Raw genomic sequence first — 22,590 nt, 5'->3', positions numbered from 1 at the left:
CTTGCTATAGATTTTAGAGCACTGTTTGGCCTTGTTTGATTAATGAATTAAAAGATAAATGGATATCTATACTTCAGGTTGAAGGCCTAAAGGGAGAGGCAGCTTCAGTTACCCTCGACTGCCTGCCTAACCCTAACCAAGGGGGTTGTTGAACCGCGTCAGGAAAGTGGACCAAACCCTGCGCGAGAGGTGTCTCCATTGAGCGCTACTTGGAGCAGGAGGACGCTTGGGTGCCAGAGGGGGCTCTGGCCGTAAATCCCTCACCTTCCGGGCCCTGCATAAGAGGCTAACGTGACTCAGGATTGGATCTCGAGGCCCGCATACTAGTCTACGGGCAGAAACTTGGATTAGTGATCCCTGTGGATTGCTGAATAGCCTTCGAGCGGATTGTGGATAAGCATACGGGCTGAACTCTTTGTATTTCAAAGATAAATATGATAACCTGTTAATAAGAAACTTGTATGATATTGTTTTTCTATGTCAACTGATATGATTATGTGAAAGAAACAGTGCCTAACGAGCTAATTAAAGAAGCTGATTGCTACATGTCCAACTAATGTGTTAGGTAATAAAAAAATAAAACAATCCGAGGAAAGTGCAGAGGATGGGCCATGGGTCCGTCCTACAGATGGGTGGTCTCGGTTGGCCGGGAACTTTTCTCAAATCACGAGGGACGTCAAAGAACACGAACAACAAAAGCGTTGACCTAGAGTTACGATTGATCCCGATTTACGTTGTTTTAGGGGAACAGAATGGGACTATGCCTTACGGCAGAGAGTTTGAGCTTTGCATCCCTCTCGTTTCCCATTCTCCTTGAACCAAGTGCAGCGTGAATCCGCTTCATACTTGGCGTTTCTGCGTAAAGTACTTCGCTTGGTCCGACACTAGTTGTCGTTAGGAAATGACCAATAACCGTAATTCAGGTCAATCCTAAGTGGAAACGGCCGGAATACTTCCACTATGTGGCAGACGCGGAAAGCCCTAGATTGCAAACCACGTAACATTCCATGGGAGTGCCGGGCGGAGCTTTCTAGACATCCTTTCCAATGGACTGCTAAGTTGGTCCTGAAGATACAAGTGGACACGTTACAGTTGGTATCAGAGCCGACCAACAACGGAATTGTTTTTATGAAATCTTAATAAGAAGAAGTGAAGTAAATATTGATGTTCCAAACATTTCCTTACCTTCAATGCTGTCTTGCAGAATTACGAAGCGTGGAACAAGTTCTTAGTATTTCGAATCATGTTTATGACTGCAATGCATTCTCCGCATTATCGACAAAGGGTTGGATTATGAACATCCTGGAGCAAATCTATAATCCATCACCCTTGTACATGGAACGAAGATAGATGGGTGCTTCAGGAATCTACTCTATAGCCGCCCACCAGTTTGCTTATCTACAAACCAACCTAAAGAGGATCAAGTGGTTGGAAGACCTGAAAGTCGTGAAGCTGTTCATTTTTGTGGAAGCTCACGTAAACTCAACTTTACATATTCGAGGTCGGAGGGTTGAGATGAACTCATATGTATATGAGGAAGTAACACGTGTAATCCCCGCCGACAGGATTAAAGTGTTAGGGCGCCATGAAAAGAATGGGTTCCAAAGGAAAGGATACCTTGAACTTCCAATGATTTACCGATTCTTGAAGATCCATGACCCGAAACCATACTATTATATAGTTCCTATAGATAAATGTAATACAACATTGTTCTCCCCAAACTAAATGTAACAGTTGGCTTATCATCGCAAGAAATGTTGTATTCCGAAAGGGCTATGCCCATATAAATACAAATAAGACTTCTTTTTATCAATGTCTGATTGTGGATTAGAATTGATAAAAAGTTAAGTGGTTAGATTGCCTGGGTGATAGCGGAATTGAAGATGTAATATAAATCAATAACGTTTATCGTATAATGACATTAAGAAACCTTTATCCAGGCACAACCCGAGGTACAGGTTCCTAGTTTGCCTCCTACATCAAGTACTGCTGTAATCCAGGAGAAGAAGTTTCTTCTCAAGCAGATCAAGCCATCCGAGTTTGACGGGAGAGGCAGGTCCATCCAAGCTGATGCTGAAATTTGGATTGAATCCATGGAGGATTACTTCGAAGTAGCCGGTAGTGCACTCGCCAATCAGGCTATGCTCGCCAAGCTGAAGCTCACCGGCGAAGCCAGGCTTTGGTGGAAGCAATGGTGCAGGGATCAAGGGATCACGGAGGGATCCGTTACCTGGGAGAAGCTGAAGAAAGCCGTGCAGGGAAGATACTTACCACTTGCATATCGCACGTAGAAAATAAATGAGTTCTACAAGCTAAAACAACTGGGACTTACTCTTGACACATACTATTCTAAATTTGTCTCACTTCTTAAGTATGCACCACAGATGGACATGACACAGCAGGTGTCCAAATTTTATGCTGGTTTAAATCCACCAGTAAATACTCGTCTCGAATCTATGCGTCCATCAGATCTTCAGGACGTACTCATTCGAGCTACCCCTAAAATTCAGGAGGTGCAGACTAGACTAAGAGGCAACAAAACTTGGTCTTATAATGACCCGAACAGAGGAGCATTCAGACCTTAGATGAAGAGAGTTCAAGGTCATAATCAGGGACAAAGAAAGAAAGCAAGGACTAATAATGTCAACAACTTTGTTCCTACTCAAAGTAATGGCCGAAACCTCCATTGTTTCCACTGCAACGAGCCTGGTCATTTCAAGAGGCAATGTCCCAAGCTTGGTGGAGGACATCGCCAAGCATCTTTCCCAGGGAACGGGCCATGGTCAAGGAGCTGCTACCCGAGGCAGAGGAAGAACCGCCTGCGTTGCCAATAGGCAAATGTGCGAAGAAGAAGAAGAAGAAGATCCGACCATGGAAGCAGAGTTTGAAAGGGCGACAGTCCATGCCGCTCTACACAAGAAAGGACCGAATCACCAGTTCTCGGTGATTCAGACACTATCGGACTATCAAGGTAAAAGTTTCAAGACCTTGATTGATTGTGGCAGTCCACATTCCTTTATCTCACCAGCTTGCACAAAAAGATTAGGAATAGCCACAATAGAAGCACCTACCTTGCTTGTGGAATTGGCAAATGGTCATGAAGTTACTTGTACCAGGCAAACTGCTAAGGTGGAATTCTTTCTGGGAGGAAAGAAGACTTCGGTCAAATTCAGAGTCATGAATTTAGGTATCCATGAGTGTCTACTCGGAATGGATTGGCTTAAGCCTAATGACGCCCACATTCATTGTGGAAAGGGTCAAGTTTCCTTTCGAAACTCTGAAAGGGAATTAATCACAACCCAAGATGAGGCTGGAGTGCCAAGAATCCAATTGGCCAAAGTACCTCGGATCATAAAAGGAGTCAGAAAAGGATTACCTGTCTACTTGGTCAAACTCAACAAGTTAGATCAAAAGCAAGAGTCTAATGAAGGACCTTCTTGGCTAAAGGAATATGCGGACGTATTTCCTGAAGAGTTGACAGAACTTCTGCCTCAAAGAGAGGTGGATCATGAGATTAAGTTAATACCAGGAGCTGCGCCAATTGCAAAGAGACCTTATAGAATATCCATACCAGAAGCAATTGAGCTGAAGGAACAACTCAAGCAACTACTAGATCAGGGCTACATCCGGCCTAGCAGTTCACCATGGGGAGCTCCAGTACTATTCCAGAAAAAGAAAGATGGGACACTTCGACTATGTATTGATTACCGAGGGTTGAATCAATCAACGGTCAAGAACAAGTAACCTATTCCTAGAATAGATGAGCTTCTTAATCATCTTCAGGGGGCAAAGATCTTCTCCAAGATTGATCTCAGGTCAGGTTACTATCAGATAAGGATCAAGGAAGAAGATATTCCCAAGACGGCCTTCAATACAAGATATGGGCACTTTGAGTTCCTAGTTATGTCATTCGGGCTTACGAATGCACCTGCCACTTTTAACAGGTTAATGCAGGATATCTTTAGGCCATATCTTGATGACTTCGTGCTCGTCTTCTTCGACGACACTTTAGTCTATTCCAAACAGGAAGAAGATCATGAACCCTAACTTCGGACTGTCCTTGAGACAATGAGGTCACATAAGTTGTATGCTAAGATGAAGAAAGCCTATTGGCTATCCATTGCCTTCTTATGTGAAGGTATCACAGGCTGATTATCCACAGACAGATGAGCAGAGGGCCGAGATGGCCAAGATTCCCTATGCATCCGCAGTGGGCAGTCTTATGTGTGCCATGATAGCCACTCGTCCAGATATTGCCTTTGCAGTTGGTGTTGTGGCACGCTATATGGCTACACCTGGCAAGAAGCATTGGGATGCCGTGAAGGGTATCATAAGGTACTTGAAAGGCACTGCAGATATGTGCATATGCTATCGTAGCCAGGATACACGTGGGGTATACTAACTCTGATTATGCAGGACATGTAGATAGTAGAAAGTCCACTTCCGGCTATGTATTCACCTATGCTGGAGGTGTTGTTTCTTGGATGTCCAGGGTGCAGAAATACACAGCCCTTTCTACTACAGAGGCCGAGTATGTTGCAGCCACTGAGGCTTGCAAGGAGGCCATTTGGTTGGGTCGTTTAGTTGCTGACCTTGGTATTGATGCTATCCCTACATTGCATTCAGATTCTATGAGTGCTATTCAGTTAGCCAAGAATCCGGTCTTCCATGCGAAGATGAAACACATTGAGGTGAGGTATCACTTCATACGTGGGGTCGTTGAGGACAAGTCTGTTGATCTTATCAAGATCTTGACTGACCAGAATCCTGTAGATCTGCTCAAGAAAAGCTTCTCTACAGAGCGCTTTACCTTCCTTAGGAGGTTGATGGGCGTGGGATGAGATGACGTCTTTCCTCATCCTCTTGTACATGTGTACATGTTGTACTGTCTTTTTTCTTTTTCTTTTCACTCCTCACTGGGGCAGATTCACCTTTTAGTGGGAGGTTGTTGGGGGTAAAGGCGCCTCTGCCTAGCCGCCCGTGTATTACTACACTGACAGTCACCGCCACTGCACACTACAAGTGGCGGACACCTGTCACCGTCACTTTATTCTTTATTCTTTTAGTGACAGTTTGAATAAAGGAAGGCCCGGTCATACATTGTGATTGTTGGAGTGAAAAGAAAGTTGGTTCTACATCCTTAAATCCATGAGGAGATGAAAGATAGAGAGGCCACTTTGTTCTTTGATGGTACCTATAGAAGAGTGCTAAAAAAGAAAGGTTTATGCTTTGTCATTTCGGATGCTAAAGGTCAAGAAATATCTATAAGAAATTAAAAAAAGTAAAGAAATATAAGCAATAATGAGGTTGAATAAACAAGATTTTATGTTGGTTTAAAATGGCACATTCGGTTGGGATATAAAAAGCTATTCACAAAAGAAAATACTATGTTGGTAGTTCAACAAGTCTAGAATGTTTGGAAAGCTAACAAGGAAGTTTTGAGGGACTAGCTGTTAAAAAAAAAAGGGGTTGATTAAGTAGTTATGTTGAAATTTGAAAATTGGCATGTTGGGAGAGAAAATAGCAGTAGAGTTCATGAGCTGGCTAAAAATGCTCTTTTAGGTTATGTTACTGCTATGAGGGTAGATAGGCCTAGATATGAGGTAGAGAAAGTCTTCATCTAACAAAAGAATTTTTGAAAACTAGTGAGTTGAGATCTTTAGGCTAGAAGTACAAATTGCAATAGTTAGAAAATCATAGTCATACACGTGAATGATCAGCAACATATGAGAGAAGCTAATAATGTACTCAAGAAGGTATTAGACAGCATGTAAATTCTTGCTTATTTGTTCTCTTTGCCACCACGAGGAAGGATGTGGAGGTCACTTTGGATTTGAGTTAAGTAAAAGGAAAGTAATGCTAGTAGGACTTACTTGGCCTAGTCTAAGGGCTAATATTGCTCGCTAGTGCAAGAGTTGTCACATTGCATTGTTTAGTGAGCAATGATCAGAGAGACAAGTGTCTCACACAACCCGAAAACAAGATGACAAGGAGTGCTAGTTATAGAATTGATTTTGTCTAAATAACTTTGCTTGATGAGAAACTTCGAAAATTGACAACCAAAACACTAGCAACAACCTGAATAAACTATGCCTATTGTAGCCTCAAATATGTTAAAATCACACACTAAGTAGAGCATTGACAAACATCAAAGCATTAAAATTTAAGTCCAACAGGAAAAAACATAATCACTTCGTACCTTGTTGGATTTGTTACAGTACTTCAAACCTTGAGCATCTGGTTTTATGAATGTTCAATGAACACAAGTGCATCTCCACACACTTGTGTGTGACCCTCCTCTCTCCTCACACAAGAGACAAGATTGGCAATCAAGAGAAGCTTCCTTAATGCTTCACTCTTCCCCCTTTATATAGGTTTTTGTTCTTCATCTCTTTCGTATCATGTTTTAAAAGCTGAAAGCTTTCCTTTAGCGCTTAATGAAAAAGCATAAAGTTGTTTAGCTTTTCGTAAGCTTTAATATGCCCTTTTAGGCTTTGAAAAGACTGTAAAATTTTTTAAATCATCGTTTAATTGTGGATTATCTTCCCATCATACAAAAACAATGGACTAGCCGCCTATTGCCTGCTGACCCCTAGTTTCCCTCCGTAAATCACCGACGGTGGGCTTTAAGGTGTGTAGGCCTGCGCGACAGAACCTCCATCGCTGCTGCAGAAGCTGAATGCTTGCCTTCTCATCATCTGTTGTTTGTCCTCGCATACCCAGTCTCTCTAGCCTTCTTCCTGTGATGGCGTACTGGAGCCTCGGCATCCAAAAAAAACTCTCATTGCTCCCCCTCTCATCATCATCTTTTGCAGCAGTCTCTTTCTCTTCTTCTTTCTTCTTCCATGCACGTTCACGCAACTCCAGCATCTTAGCCTTCGTTTCCTCAAGAATTAATTTATATTGCCATGGAATATAGCGTCAATATTTGCTGCAGGAACCATATTTGGCAACTCATCCATATCCGGATCATTGTCATGATCAACTATCCAATTAATAGTAGCCTCTACTGATGAACAGCTTGAAAAATGAAGAGCCCAAATTGCACGTCTCAGTGTGTTTTTCCTTTTCAACACGAACACGCTGCTTCTCTCGCTCCCTCTCCACGCGCCTCTCCTCTCCTCTTCATCCAAATTGTCCGCCGACCTGTAAGCCCGCCAACTAGCCTCGTTGTACTCATGATAAGCAAAACTGGTCCATCACCCATTGCCCATCCTCCAGAACCGTCTCCTCGACTTGCCATGGCCACTTACTGCGCTCATGCTGCCTAATCCAGCATGGCCACCCAACTTGAACCACACGGCCCTTCTCTTCCTTTCTATTCATGCCTTCTATCTTTAAGACCCTTCAAGCAACCATTCAGTCTTCAAGATGAAAAGGTGCTTTGAACAGTCTCGTTGAGCTAACACACTATAATACAATTCCTTCTCATGCAATCATATCACCATGCACACTCATATTGCCACTAGAAAATAGTGTTGCTCTCTAACTTAGTTGCTCTTAATAGCATCATTATAATATTCACCTTCACAAACTAGCTCATGACATTCTAAATCAATACATCCACTTCTTCACTTCTGCATATTATTGTTATGCATCTATTTTTATCGCAACACCTTGGCATTAAATAACTCATTGCAAAGTTCCAAAGCAGTTATTTTTGTAGCCCTCATAAAAAGTACATAGCAACAAATCTCTTGCATTTTTTCGAACTTTCCTCTGAAGCTTTCCAAGTTTCGATACATAATTTTTTTCCCATAATATGAACCTATTTTTATCTCAACGCAATGTGTCCTAGCAAAAATATGCTTTCAAAGATAAACTCTATGCTCAATCACTCATGTCATCAAGAAGAAACACAAGATTGAATCTATGCTATGCAATCATACAAACATTGCCCCACATGAAAAGATGGATGCACTGAAAAAATAGCGCCTAGCCTATCTATATATGCCCATACATCATGCAAGATGCAAACACAATTCCTTAATTACTTTAAATCCTTAACCTCACCTCTCATCACTCAACAAGATAAGTATTGTACTTCGCTCCACCCTCCCAAAATCTCATGTTCTCTCAAGACAATAGTGGTCCTCATGATGTTGACCAAGAAAACAACCCATCTCACAATTAAAGGTGTCCTTCACAACCCTCCATCTCTCCCAACCTCCTTTCCCACTCATCCATCCGTTCCTAATTTGGTGGTGAAAATCCCAACTCTCGTGCATGCAAAGAACTGTACGTGCACAATGAAAGGTGCTCTCTCAAGTATGTGTGCATCTAAGATTTACTGCATATAGCTGCAGCGAGTGTCATGCCGTGCTAGTGCTCAATGATAATGCAAAACGTACATCAACCTAACCTATGGTATGGTAATAATTGATAAAATCAAGAGATGACCCCCGAGTGTAGTGCATTAGACAAGTGCAATGTGAAGTGCTCATGAACCCATAACCCTTGTGATGTGCAAGAATATCAACAAGAAAATATACCTATTTCAAAATGTTCAGTAGCTTCCAACAAACTCTAGCTCCAACCTATCCAAAAAATGCCAATCTCAACAGAGGTTATCAAGTTTCCACACTCAAAAAATCCAAATCAAATAACAAAAGCAATTCCTTGCCCTAGACAAATTATATAAAAAATTTGACTACAAAATAACAAATCAAACAACCACATAACAACTAAGCTACAAAAAAACTACGAATCTAAAGCTTTTCTAGGGGATTTTGAATTTACCTGAAAGTGCTTGATAGCATATCAATCATTTGCTAAAAGGCTATTGATTCCAAAACCATCTAAGGTTATTATTGCTTATGGACCATTCAAAAAATGGGGTTTGGATGTTATTGGACCTTTGCTTGATACTAAGATAGGGAAGTCTTATATCCTTACTACAATTGATTATATGAACAAAGGGCATGAAGCTAAGGCTACTAGTAGGAAATGAAAGAAAGAGGGTGCAATCCAATATTTTGTGGAGGGTACATACTATAGATCTAGGATATCATTGGAGATAGTGCCATATCAAGGTTGTTACATTCACATGCTACATCAAGACCATGGAACATGCTCCTATTTTTTTAGGTGTTCAACCACAAAAGCCAAGGCAATCTCTCACCTATCTCACTCACATGTGCTATACACAACACATGGTCTAACCTATGGTGTATTAAGCACACTTATCATGTTGCAGTCACAAATGGAGGGCCAAGTGTAACTCCATAAACCATACGCATTGCTCCTTGCTCGCTACCTCCATGGTTGTCATGAATGATGAGTCGTTGTAGATAAGGAGAAGGAAAGAAGACAGATCGGAGGGCTTCACTCATGTGCCCCTCACCCCTTCACACTCTCAACCTCATGCTCAATCACATACACACATACTCAACACCATGGGATGAGAAAAAGAAGTTAAGGCAAGAAGTGAGAAAGCTTCTCTCATTGTCCCTCACTCTCTCACACTCTCACTCTCCTCCTTTCCTTCACACTTTCACATGAACCACAAAAGAAGATAAGAGTCAAATTGCCACACACATGAATACCTTTGTCATTAGCTCTCATCCTTTATTATGCATCCATTTTAGGATATCTATAGCTTTTGTGCACCTAGGCCACTTTAGTGGATTACAACCACCAAAATTGAATGTACCTTAGTGTTCATATGGGCTCACTCTGGTTTTTTCAAAAATAATGTATATAATATGCACTGGAGTGAGCCCAATCCTCATTTTTAATAGTCAAGTAATTGTATGATACATGATCCAAAAATTTTTGTAGTGTACATTTAGTTTATGCTTACACTCATTGTATACTTGAGAGGGTTAACATTTACCCCCCTCTTAGATGAGTACCAATCCCAAGGCACCTCAGTGTAGAACAAAGTGCTAGGGATGGTCGTGATGCCTTAGTTCTTTACAAGATTGTACTTGTTTGGAGGGTGTGATGGAATTGTAGCTCTACACATGTGATGGCAATACTTGAGGTTCTAGAAGAGGGCTTGTGGATGTTCTGTTGATGGAGATGGTGACTGGCCACACCGATGTTGTTGGGTTTTTAATAAAGTCTCAAGCAACGTTGGATCTTTAGATAACCTGCAACTCCTGTACTCTGTGTGTCTACCTAATTGTGCAATGTTCATGCTCGTGCATATGTACCTGGTACATGGGTTGAGCTCCAAGAAGGCTTAGGGCACTATCCACACTACAACAGAAACGAGGCATAGACACGCATGTTAGACGCACAAAGTCGGGCGCGTCTATCACAGCGTCTATAGGCGCGTCTAAATGTGCGTGTAAATAGACACGACTTTCGCGTCTATATATCTGCGCAAATAGACGCGCTTATACACACAAAAATAGACGCACACGTCAAAATTCAAATCATACTAAATCATTTCTTTTCAAACTACGCCTTTCCTTTCCTATGTTTTTTGCGGTTCTGAAGCTTGAGTTTAGCCGACATGCAATCTCTTCATGCCTCACCTAGTCTTTTTATGCCTCACCTCCTCATGACTCACCTCTTCTTTCATTTCAAACACACAAGAAGGGAAAAAGGAAAGCCAAGGAGAGGAAGAAAGAGAGAACAAGAGAGAGGAGAACAAGAAGAAGCAGCAAGCAAGCAAGCAAGCAAGCATCAAGGGAGGGTAACTTACCAAGGAGAGGAAGAAGGAGAAGGAAGAAGCGCCACCACCCGCCACACCAAACACCCAAGGTGAGTCTCTCTCTCTCTCTCTCTTTCTCTCTCTCTCTCTCTCTCTTTCTATCTTCCTCTCTCTGCTCTGTCTGTGTATTTAGGATTTGTGATTCCATTATGTATTGCATTTTGTAAATCAATAATGGCGATCGTCTGCTAAAATCAGTCGACCAAGCGCGTCTGATAGCGCGTCTACATCTCAGTGTAGACACAGATATAGACGCGGAAAACATTTCTCTGGGGGCACGTCTTTGAGCGCGTGTGCGGGCGCGTGTGCTCTACAGTGTACACGCAAGGATACACGCGCTAACAGACGCCCATAGAGACGCAGGTATAGACACGCACAGAGACACAGGTATAGACGGTTTATGTAATATGTTTTATCTACACAGGGTAATATGATTTTTCTTGTATAGATGTGGAATCCTGGATCCTCCAGCACCCCATTTCAACAAGGAGCAATTCATGGGGGAGATGGCCAATTATCTTGGTCACCCTCCCACTGCAGATGAGGTTTTCAGTGTGATGTCTGGGACACCTATCACATCTTTGCCTACACAGGGATCAGCTGAGGTACATGGATCGGCCGAAGCATGTACATCTACAGAGGCACGTGTATCGAGTGAGGTAGAGGGTAGTGCACATCGAGGGAGGAGGGAGAGTGGTGCGGGAGGACGAGGAGGTCGAGGGCTTTGTGGGGGTTGCCTAGGTGGTGGCTCTCGATCACCCTCACCGGAAAATGAGAGAGGTGAGCCTCCACAAATGTACTACTCTATCACTGATGTTGGTGGTATCTTGCATGACTTCGAGGGGAGGGAAGTGATAGCCTACTTGAGGAGTGTCGTGCATGCCACATACAAAGATTGCATGATTCCCTTCAAGCACCAAAAAAATGGTTTGTGGCAAGAGGTGCTGCGGGCAGTACATAAAAGGTACCCTAATCTCGAGAATTCACGATTCTCAGATGATTGGGGACGGTCAAAGGTGAGAGATACGCTTCATAACAAGAGGTCTCACCTTATGACGCGCGCCAAGGAGTCATTGCGGAGACAAGAGCAGGGGTGCCCTGGATATGGCCAACCACCCAATTGCCATCGCAAGGAGTGAAAAGAGGCCAAGAAGAGAGCAATGGAGAAAATGACAAGTCGCCAGCATGCAGAGGCGCGACGTATCCAGATGGCAACCATGGGATCGTCGCATTATGGATCGGGTGGCAGGGAGTCATGGGAGGCTGAGTTTGTAAGTATTATTTGATTTCTTTTTTTAAATTAAATTTTGTAATTTGTTTCACTTCATTATGCAGTGTGTTTTAATACGTTGTATGTTCAAATTGTTTTGTAGTTCCATATCATTGGTAGGATGCCTACTCCTAGAGAGGTAGGCTATCATCGAGGTCATAACCGGGCGTCCACTTGGTAGTATTTCTATGAGGAGGGACTCATCACGGAGGAGAAATATAATCGTGCCATGAGGATTCCACCACCAGAAGAGGTATGTTTTATTTTTTACATGAAAAGTATAGATCAATATGATTTATTGTTTGTAATGGTATTTATATACTTTAATCCTTTGTGTAGGCGAACCTTGATGCAGTTGAGGATAGCGAAGGGGGGACTAGCAGTAGCGGTGGCGGCAACGGCAGCAGCATAGGCAGCGGTAGTGGTAGCGATGATGATGCCTCTTCGGAGGAGATATAGAGGAGCCCCATGCATGCATGCCTCCCCTTGGCTTGTAATTTTCATTTTTGATATGTATTACTTTCAGCTAGTGCTTGCGATCATGACGTCACAAGCACTAGAACTCATAATGTAAAAACCTTTCATCTATATATATGAAATTTCGTGTGCTACATACATTGTTTTGTTTTCAGTATCCAATCTTCGAAATAATCTTTCTTTGTTTTCCCTAAGTATACAATTTGATGTTGATGGGGGTTTTTTTTTCATACCTCTGTTTTGCGTGTCTATCAGCGCGTCTAAATTGCAGGATAAATGCACGTCTATTCTCGTCAAAAACTTTCAGAATAAACGCGGTTTTAGATGCGTAGATACACGCGTGTATAGACGCACAATATGAATATATCCACTTTTTTATAAATATGATTATATATTTATGTAGCACGTTTATACATGCGTCTATAGGCGCGTCTAAGTGTGCGTCTACTTCTACCTATAAGCACGCTTTTAGATGCGATTTTGTAGACGTGAAAATAGACGCGTTAATAAACGCGCTCGATTTTTTTCTCACAATTCAAATATTGTGTCTACAAGCTCGTCTATGGAGCCTTTTTGTTGTAGTGCCACTTGAGGACCCAATTAGTGTATGTGCTTTTATTATGTAGTGCATAGTTAAGGTGACAGATCGTCCAAGGAAGTCCGAGGTGTTCTTCCCTTAATGTGCCCTAAAGTTACATAGTGGGAAAAGGGATAGGGGATTAGAATCAAATCCAACAGATTGAGGACATCGGACACATCTAACTTAAGGACCCCTAAATGTAGTACTTGTGTTGTGTGCCTATCTAGGTTGGAGCCTTTGCTCTCTTTTATTTGTTTCCTTTTTTCTTTTTCTTTATGTTCCTGGTTGCAGGGTGAGACCAAGACCCCCCCCCCCCCCCCCCCCCCCCCGCCCCCCGAGCATTTGCAATCTTTGAGTGATTCTCTTAGGTTGATGGAGGACTCTAGGTAGAAGGGATGAGTACATAAAGCAAAACGGCTATCCACCATATCTCCTAGTAGCACCATGCAATAGAAAGGAAGGAGAGAAACGTAGAGATCTAGTTGTATCATGGACACCCTGTCAATGCCTACATTGACATCGAAGAATAAAGGGGCTACTCTTTCTTCATACGTTGTCATATCATAGTCCAACAAACTTGACCAAGAGGAAGTGGTGGTTACAAGTGGTGATAAAGGCAAGGTTAGCATAATCAAAAAAGTGTCTGATTATGGTTGCAAGTGGCGGATACCTTAATATGGAAGAGCTTAGGGTATAACCCTTGTGGCTTATGCTTATGTGCCAAGAACCTTGTGCCCTTAAGGTGAAAGGATCATGTCCTTAACATAAAATAAATTCAAGAATATTAGGATAAGTGTGGAGTAGAGTGTAGAGACATATGTGTGAGAGTGTGTAGGAATAGAGGTAGTGTGGGGGTGCAAGGATAGTATGGGACTACTAGTGGTATAGCGTAGGAGTGCAAGAATAATGTAGTGGGGGTATGATAGTGTGGGAGTGTGTGTATAGTTTTCAAGTAAAATTGGTGTGTGAGTGGGAGTGTGCAAGTGAGGGTACATTGTGTGAGTGTTAGGGTGGGAGTATTGAGGTATAGTGCTCATGGGAGTATAGTGTGGGAGTAGGTTTACTGGGTTTGTTGATATCTTTAGTGTATAAGTGAAGGGTGTATGTGTGGGTAGGGGTGTGTTTGGGTAAGTGTGTGCATGTGGAGATAGTGCATTTTAGTGAGATTTAGTGGAAAGGATAAAGGTCTAGTATGATGGGTTTGTTTAGTGAATTTTGTTGCATTTAGTGGGGTTTAATGGTCTTTATTATATACGCATGGTATGAGTTTAGTGTATGACTATAGACTGCAAGAAAATATGAATGGATGTGTGTGTGTGTGTGTGTATGTGTGTGTGTGTGTGTAACGTGTCCACTTGTATCTTCAGGACACGTCTTAGCAGTCCATCGGAAAGGATGTCTAGAAAGCTCCGCCCGGCACTCCCATGGAATGTTACAGGGTTTGTGATCTAGGGCTTTCCACGTCTGCCACGTAGCGGAAGTATTCCGGCCGTTCTCACTTAGGATCGACCTGAATTAGGGTTTTCATTATTGGTCGTTTCCTAACGGCAACTAGCGTCGAACCCAAGCGAACTACTTTACGCAGAAGCACCAGGTCCGAAGCGGATTCACGCTGCACTTGGTTCAAGGAGAATGGGAAACGACAGGGATGCAAAGCTCAACCTCTTTGCCATAAGGCATAGTCCCATTCCATTCCCCTAAAACAACGTAAATCAGGATCAATCATAACTCTAGGTCAACGCTTTTGTTGTTCGTGTTCTTTGACATCCCTCGTGATTTGAGAAAAGTTCCCGGCCAACTGGGACCGCCCATCTATAGGACGGACCTATGGCCCATCCTCCGCACTTTCCTCGGGTTGTTTTAGTTATTTAATTACCTAACACATTAGTTGGACATGTAGCAATCAACTTCTTTAATTAGCCCGTTAGGTACTGGTTCTTTCATGTAATCATATCACTTGACATAGAAAAATAATATCAGACAAGTTCCTTATTAACAGGTTATCATATTTATCTTTGAAATACAAAGAGTCTAGCCCGTAGGCTTATCCACAATCCGCCCGAAGGCTATCCAACAATCCACTGGGATCACTAATCCAAGTTTTTGCCCGTAGACTAGTATGCGGGCCTCGAGATCCAATCCCGAGTCAGGTTAGCCTCTTGTGCAGGGCCCGAAAGGTGAGGAATTTACGGCCAGAGCCCCCTCTGGCACCCAAGCATCCTCCTACTCCAAGTAGCGCTCAAGGGAGAGACCTCTCATGGCGGGTTCAGTCCACTTTCCCGGCGTGGTCAACAACCCCCTTGGTTAGGGTTAGGCAGGCAGTCGGGGGTAACTGAAGCTGTCTCTCCCTTCAGGCCTTCAACCTGAAGTATAGATATCCATTTATCTTTTAATTCATTGATCAAACAAGGCCAAACAATGCTCTAAAATCTATAGCAAGCACAAACATTTCCATTGATCATTTTTGTTGGCAAACTACTAAGGAATGAATCCTTCCTTATGAATGCATCCAGCACTCGATTCGGGATGACTTGCAACTTGGCAAGATCCCCTATATCCTGGGTTATGGCGTACCCTATTAACCCGACTTGGTCAAACCTTAAGTTCATTGGTTATTTCAGTTTATCGGTTGGTCTATTGCTTCCAAGCAATCTTCTTTACTCCAGAAAGATACTAAATTAGGATGATTACTCATCCTCTTGCAAGATAACTTGCATAAGGATCTGCTAACCTCATTGGGAGAATTTGGCCATTCCCTTGTGATCCAATCACAATATCATATGACTCCACATTTGTTGCACAAGTGTCGCATTGAATGGAGTCACGAAACAATCTATTCCTGATTACATTAGGATGGCGTCGTTAGACCTAGGGTTCCAAGTTTTATCTTGTAAGATTCTTAGGGACAAACCCTAGTTCACCTTCCAAATATGTTGCACTATCTCTACATTTTGGCGAAAGTGGGCAAGTATTTAAGGTATAGGAGTTTCAGTTTTAGCAATACGTATGATTAGGTCACATATTAATTTCCTAGTGAATTTCTTGGAATTTAACTCGTTCTAAACGAGTACTCCGCGGTTTAGGTGTTTTAGATTTATGCCAATTTGTTTAACTCTAGAAGATAATTTCGAGATCATTTCCACATGACTCATTGTCTATGCGTAAATTGATTTTTCAACCCTAACTTATGATTTGAGGTCATGCATAGGTTAGGTTAGTTCCAACTAATCTTCCTTTACTTTGCGAACAAAATTCATGCTAAACAAGAAACCTTTTACTTGATAATTTATGCAGTTGACAAACGATAATTTCCTAGAGTTTATGCATTGTAAGAATCATTTCATGCTTTGCACTTTCCAGGATGATTCATTGCGAAGAGGATATGGGTTAATAGTGCGATACATAGTTTATACATCTAGGCTTAAACGAAGTATACTATTTTAATGGACATTAATCTAATTTTTAAATGATTTCAATGCATAAGGCTATTTGCCAGAAATGCATTTATGCTTTCTTTATTTTGCATGCTTTATTGAAAGTATTAATGGCTAAGTTCCATCGTCGTGAACATCTAGGACAAAAATATATCCTATATCCAACAATTTACCTTGCATGATTGAATTTCAACATTACCAAATAAAAACTAGGAAGGAAAACTTAGGCTTGGGGTAAGATGTCCATGTGGATGCTGGGAGACGACCCTCCCGCGGCTGCGCCTTGGACTTTCTTAGGAGGCATCGCAATTGTAGATTTTTCGTCGTCGATATTGCTTTGCGAATTTCCTTCTTAAGTTTCACCATCCTTTACAAGTTTCTTTTGCTTCCCTTTGTGGAGACTCTTTGAAGGGATGCGTGTGTGGAAAAGGGAAGAACCACGGAAAGGGGTCAAAAATCCGAGAAGGGGATATTGTGAAAATCCTCTGTGAATAGGGCTCGGAAGAAGGGCTAAGTGTCAAGATTGTGGGAGAGAAGGAAGGAGTCTCACTTGTATCTTTCTTGCTTGCACAATGGGGGAATACACACAAGGGTGGAGGCTGAAAACAGTTTTCCTCTTCTTAGTTGTGTAAGCCAAAAGAACTCTCTTACAAAGAAATAGAAGAACCCTATATATGGGTCTCAAACCTAACTCAACTAACTAAGGTGGCATACTAACTGAGCCACGAACTAGAGTAGATAAGGATAGCTATCATGTAGCTATCATTCATGGGCGGTGTACCAACCGCATTTGCAACTAACACGTCGGTGACATAAATGCACAACGGTCACCCTGGCATATCATGAGTGGAGCTCGATATCTCAACACTCCCCCTCGAGCTCAATCCCAATTCCTGCACACCAAGCAGGTCTCTGAACTTGCGCAGCTTCTCTGCGCCCAATGCCTTCGTGAATATGTCAGCTACCTGATCCTCTGTGCTGACATAAACTAGATCAATAAGACCTAGTAAAACCCTCTCCCGCACATAGTGATAATGCACCTCAATGTGCTTTGTTCTAGCATGATAGACTGGGTTATTTGCCAAGTGTATACTACTCATGTTGTCACAATAAATGACAACTGGCCCATCTGTAGACTGATGCATATCATAAAGTAGCTTATGCAACCAAGCTACCTCACATGCAGCCATTGCTGCACCCCTGTACTCAGCCTCTGTGCTCGACCAGGCAACTGTAGGCTGTTTCTTGCTGCTCCAAGTGACTGCAGCACTCCCAAAAGAGAACACATATCCACTGGTAGATCGTCTATCAGAAATGCTACCAGCCCAATCAGCATCAGTGTATCCATGCAAATGTATCTGAACCCCAGTCTCATAAAATAGTCCATACTGCAATGTGGACTTCACATACCTGAGTATGCGTCTAGCCGCATCCAAATGTGGTTTCCTTGGAGCCTGCATAAACAGACTTACCAATCCAACAGCATAGCTCAAATCTGGCCTGGTAATAGTCATATAAATCAAACTTCCTACTATGCGTCTGTACATAGTAGGGTCTTCCAGAAGCTCACCTGCATCTGCGCTCAGCTTCACATTCTGCTCCAAAGGAACTGAAATAGGCTTACAGCCTGTCATCCCATATTTGGACAGCATGTCCAATCCATACTGCCTCTGCAAGAGCTGTATCCCACTTGGTGATCTAATCACCTCAATGCCCAAGAAATAACGCAGCTCTCCCAAATCCTTCATCTCAAACTTTTGCTTCAATAGCATTTTCACATGAAGGATATCTTCATCACTGTCACCTGTCATAATCAAATCATCAACATAAATGGCAAGTAGCATAATACCTTTCTCTGTTTTTCTCACATAAAGTGAGAAATCTGCCTTGGAAATCTGAAAGCCAATAGTGACAAGATACTGTCATATCTTGTCAGACCATGCTCTAGGTGCTTGCTTCAAGCCATACAAGGCTTTCTTCAACCTGCAAACAAACTCAGGATGAACAGCATGCACATAACCTGGTGGCTGCTCCATATAGACCTCTTCTTGCAAATCACCATGCAAGAAGGCATTCTTTACATCCATCTGATGTAAAACCATCCCTTTGATGCAGCCATAGCAATGACTGCTCTTACGGTTGCCATCCTTACAACCGGACTGAATGTTTCTTCATAGTCAATGCCATATGTTTGTGCATACCCCTTGACTACTAATCTTGCCTTGTATCTGTTCATAGAACCATCTGCATTGTGCTTCACCTTATAAACCCACTTACAGCCTATTGAATTCTTACCTTTAGGCAAAGGTACCAATTCCCATGTAGCATTTGCTTCCAAGGCATCCATTTCTTCATCCATGGCTTTCTCCCATTTTTCTTTTCCCATGGCTTCCTCAAAAGAAGTGGGTTCTGGTTCCTGTATCACTTTAACCATATATGCATAGTGAATGGCTGTAAATCCATCATATTTCAGCCTATCCACAGGATACCTAACTCTGGTAGACCTGCGCAAAGTGGGTTCACTCCCAGGTGCTCTCAAAACATCCCTGGTCTTCCTTACTCCAGGTGTAACAATAGAAGGAATACCCAACTCATCATCAATGCTCTGTTCTGAGCCACTAGATTCACCATCCACATAAGAGTGACCTGCATTCACATCAAACATGGGCTGATCAACCTTCTCTTTTCCTTTTCGTGATACCTGCATACCACTATCTGCATTACTTTGAGAAGATTCTCCTGATCTCAATCTGCCTGTCCATGGCGAAGAATGTGAATCAGTGCTAGAGGACACTCCAGGTCCACTAATATTTTGTGACTGCTGCTATGAATTCTGTGCAGCATTACCATTTTGTGCATCTACATCATCAATCACATTTACTGGTTTATACCAGCTACTCATCTCATCAAAAACAACATCTCTGCTCACTGTAAACTTACGAGTAGAAGGGTTATAGCATCTATACCCTTTTTGCTGCAGAGAGTAACCAATAAAGATGCACTTCTCAGCTTTTGGATCCAACTTGGATCTCAACTCATCTGGCACATGTACATAGGCAATGCAACCAAAAATTTTCAGATGAGAAATATCTGGTTTCCTACTAGTATACCTCTCCTCTAGAGTCATTCCATGTATTGCTGCGGTGGGAGTCCTGTTCATTATGTAGACTGCTGTAGCAACTGCTTCAGCCCAATAAAAATCTGGCAAGTCTTTTTCATTGAGCATGGCACGAGACACCTCTCCAATATGTCTGTTTTTTCTTTCTGCAATTCCATTTTGCTGTGGGGTATGACTGCATGAATATTGCTGCTTTATGCCATGCTCCTGCAAGAACCTTGCAAACTCATTTGAGAGGTACTCTCCCCCTCCATCTGACCTTAGGCATTTTATTTGCAGGCCTGTTTCTTTTTCAACCATAGCTTTAAGAGTTTTGAAATGCCCAAAAACTTCACTTTTCTTTTTCATAAAATACACCCAAACTTTTCTGCTATAGTCATCAGTAAAACTGACAAAATAATGACAGCCTCCAAGAGATGCAGCTTTAGTAGTCCACACATCAGAGTGGATTAATTCCAATGGCTTCCTACCCTCTTGAACATGTCTAGGAAATGGTTTCCTTGCCTGTTTTCCAAACTGAAAGGCTTCACATACCTTATGCATTTCTGCAACCTTGAATTTAGGAAATCCTGCAACAATGTTTTGGGCCTGCATTGATTTAAGTCGCTGTACATTAACATGACCAATGCGTTTATGCCAGATATCAATATCTGCAACTACACCGGTCCCATGTGCAAACATTGCTGCACTCAATTCAGGCATGTCTGCATCCAATGTAAACATTCTGCCGTTCTTCTTTCCTTTTGCTATCAAGCGACCTTTATTTTTCATATCCTTAACAAAGCATCCATGAGGATTAAATCTGACCTGCAAGCCCTGCTCAACCATTTGACCAACAGAAACCGGATTCTTGGTGATATTCGGGACATGAAATACATCGGACAGGTATTTCTTTTTCCCATCCTGCATAGACAAATGAATTTTTCCAATCTGCACAATAGGATGTGCAGTATCATCACCAGTCTCCACAAATCCTGGTTTTTCCATTTTCCTTGCATCCTCCATCCATTCTGCATGACCTGTCATGTGGTTTGATGCACCTGAGTCAACATACCATACATCATTGCTTTCTTCTGCACTTGTCACAGAATTGTTCATGTGCTGCACCATGAACAAATGCTCATTTCTGTCATCACCCTGTCTGCTAGAAGATGCATAATTCCCTTGTTGCAGTTTTCCATTCATGATGTCATTCTGCTTTTTATAGCAGTCTTTAGCCATATGACCCATTTTACCACAGTAGTAGCATTCAACATTACTGTTTGCATTTTGACCTCTTTGCCATCCACCACGACCTCTTTGGCTCCCCCTGCCTCTAGAGTTACCACGTCCTCCTCCATAGGACTGCTTTTCTTGAGTTTGCTGCATATTCTGATTTCTACCACGGCCTCCAAATCGGCCTCCTCTACCTCTGCCTCTACCTCTTCCAGCATTTGAGTAGAAGACAGCTTCTTTTGAAGTTCCTCCTGAAGAAGATGCACCACCATTTCTCTGTTCTTCAGAAATTAGAAGAGCAATAAACTCCTCAAAATCAGGAAATCTTTCACGAACTGAAATGGATGTCCGAAACTGTGCATAATCCTTTCCTAGACCATTCAAGGTCACAGAAACTAAATCATCATCTTCCACTGGTGACCCAATGGAAGCAAGTGCATCTGCAATCTTCTTCACCTTCATGTGGTAGTCGTTGATGCTCATATTTTCTCTTTGCACATTGTGCAACTCTTGCTTGAGCTGCATTTTCCTGGCTTGCGTATTTGTGCTATACATTTTTGACAAAGTATCCCATGCCTCCTTTGGCGTACTTGCATCCTGAATATGCACAATCATAGAGTCTGAAATGCTGATAGACAGCCAATACATAACTTTCCTGGCTCTCTCATGCCATGCTTTAAATGCCTGCATTTGCTGTTGATTGGGAACATCAGGAAGAACTGGTTCTTCTTCATTTCCTGCAACAAATTTCCAATATCCTTTTCCCATAAGGAAATTCGTCATTCTAAACTTCCATGCTTGGAAGTTGTTCTTGTCAAGCTTTTCAGTGACAATCTGTGAAAGAGAATCATATGCCATTACAGAAGACTGCAAAAAATTCTGTCACTGCAAAAACCACAGCTTCATCCTCACAAGGGAAAATCTGCAAAACTGGCGAAAGTGGTATTTGACCACACAGTCACTTCCTAGTGACGATTTTGCATCAACAGGCAATAGGGATGATTCTGTAACTCCCAATGTCTTTGCGCACAAGCATACAATGCAATTTTTACAGTAACTATTCACCGACCTGTAGAACAGTGGCTGCACAGCATAAAACTGGGCCTTTTTCTGAGTGCGTGCAGAAAACTTCCGCCTCCAAAACAGGCCCCGAAATGGCCTCAAATCAAAAAAACAAGGTCGCCAAGGGCTAAAGCTCTTTCCCGCAGCATATACTGCCCTCTTGCTTCACCGCGAAGGGCGTCTCAACCTGAGACAATGCACTCCTGCACTTTCCGGCTGTGCTACTGCAGAGATCTGCTCCCAAAACAGAAAATGAAAGCAACACTGCTCCTCTTACCAGAACACGGCGAGCTTGGCTTGCTTTCTTGAGCTCCTTACCACGAACAAGGCTCTGATACCATGTCAAGATTGTGGGAGAGAAGGAAGGAGTCTCACTTGTAGGTTTCTTGCTTGCACAATGGGGGAATACACACAAGGGTGGAGGCTGAAAACAGTTTTCCTCTTCTTAGTTGTGTAAGCCAAAAGAACTCTCTTACAAAGAAATAGAAGAACCCTATATATGGGTCTCAAACCAAACTCAACTAACTAAGGTGGCATACTAACTGAGCCACGAACTAGAGTAGATAAGGATAGCTATCATGTAGCTATTATTCATGGGCGGTGTACCAACCGCATTTGCAACTAACACGTTGGTGACATAAATGCACAACGGTCACCCTGGCATATCATGAGTGGAGCTCGATATCTCAACACTAAGGGGAGGCCCTTAGGAGGGATTTATAGAGAAAAAAAAAAACTTATAAGATAAAAGCTTTTTGAGGGGGTGGGAAA

Source organism: Lygodium microphyllum, chromosome 7, assembly GCF_053477565.2.
Source record: "Lygodium microphyllum isolate KBCC chromosome 7, Lygodium_microphyllum_v1.1.10, whole genome shotgun sequence".
Taxonomy (NCBI): Eukaryota; Viridiplantae; Streptophyta; class Polypodiopsida; order Schizaeales; family Lygodiaceae; genus Lygodium; species Lygodium microphyllum.
Note: the sequence above shows the minus strand (reverse complement) of the source record.